Below are 1,092 nucleotides of genomic sequence, written 5' to 3'. Positions count from 1 at the left end.
CGCCACCACTGTGGCCACCGCCACCGCCGCCGCAGCCTCTGCCCGGGGCTCCCATCGCACCGGCCGGTCCCGCTGCGGTCGCCCTGGGCACTTCCGCCTGCGAGGCCCCGCCCCGCCGGGAGCCGGCTCGGAGGGGGGCGCCCAGCGGGGGGGATTTGGCCAGAGGGGTGCTGGGCGGAGGGGGTGGTAGGGCACGCGGCGGGAGGGGGTAATGCGCGGAGACGTGGCGACGCGCGGTGGAGCGCGCGGGGAAGTGGGTCAGGGGGGGACTCGGAAGGAGTGCCGACGAGGACTGGCGATTCGGCGCGTAGAGTGGTGGACGGGACGGGATAGGAAGGGGGGTCACGCGGTGCGCGTGGAGAACGTAGGACCGAGAGAGAGTGGCGTGGGAGCGTTGTCGGTGCGGGAGGAGAGCACTGGGCGTCCAGGAGCTGGAGGGGCTGGGCGTTCCAGGACCAACTCTCCGGAATGGGAACGGCGGCACCGGAGGATGTGGGTGAGCAGCTACCACAGCGCAAGAGAATAGGATATGGAGAGCTCGTGGGGGACCCCGAAGGGTCACCCACTGTCCAGCAGAGCCCTGCCCATCACGCGTGGGCCGAGCTTTTAAATTCTCAGCCACAGAGCCGCTAGGAACTAATTCACAACGCTCACTTAAACAGAAATAGGAAAAAGATCCAGGCACCTGGGAGACGTGACCATCCCCATCAGAGTGGAATCCCGTGGACTCCGTGGTAGCCCGCAGAGGGCCTAAAAGGGATAGTAAAAGTCTCTGAATAAAACTTTTTCAGTCTTGGGAAGGGGAAGGCAAACTGACCAGTCAACTGAGGAGGGTGAGGGGACATGCTTGCGACTTTGGTCACAAAGGGGTAATCTTAGTAAAAAAAACAAAAAAGAAAAGAAAAAGCAGCAGACCTTAATTATATGAAAATACCAATTCTGCAATCAAAACAGTTCCGGAAAAGTTAAGCAGTTACAAAACAGGAAGGTCTTGCGCCTTCCTCTTTAGAGAAATGCAAATTAAAATCAATAGGGGGGAGCTTTTCAACAATAGGTCAAGGTATGTATTCCCGCTGTACCAGTCGACAGACA

Source organism: Elephantulus edwardii, unplaced genomic scaffold, assembly GCF_000299155.1.
Source record: "Elephantulus edwardii isolate Elephantulus edwardi_28Jun2011 unplaced genomic scaffold, EleEdw1.0 scaffold00151, whole genome shotgun sequence".
In the NCBI taxonomy this organism is placed as follows: Eukaryota; Metazoa; Chordata; class Mammalia; order Macroscelidea; family Macroscelididae; genus Elephantulus; species Elephantulus edwardii.
Note: the sequence above shows the minus strand (reverse complement) of the source record.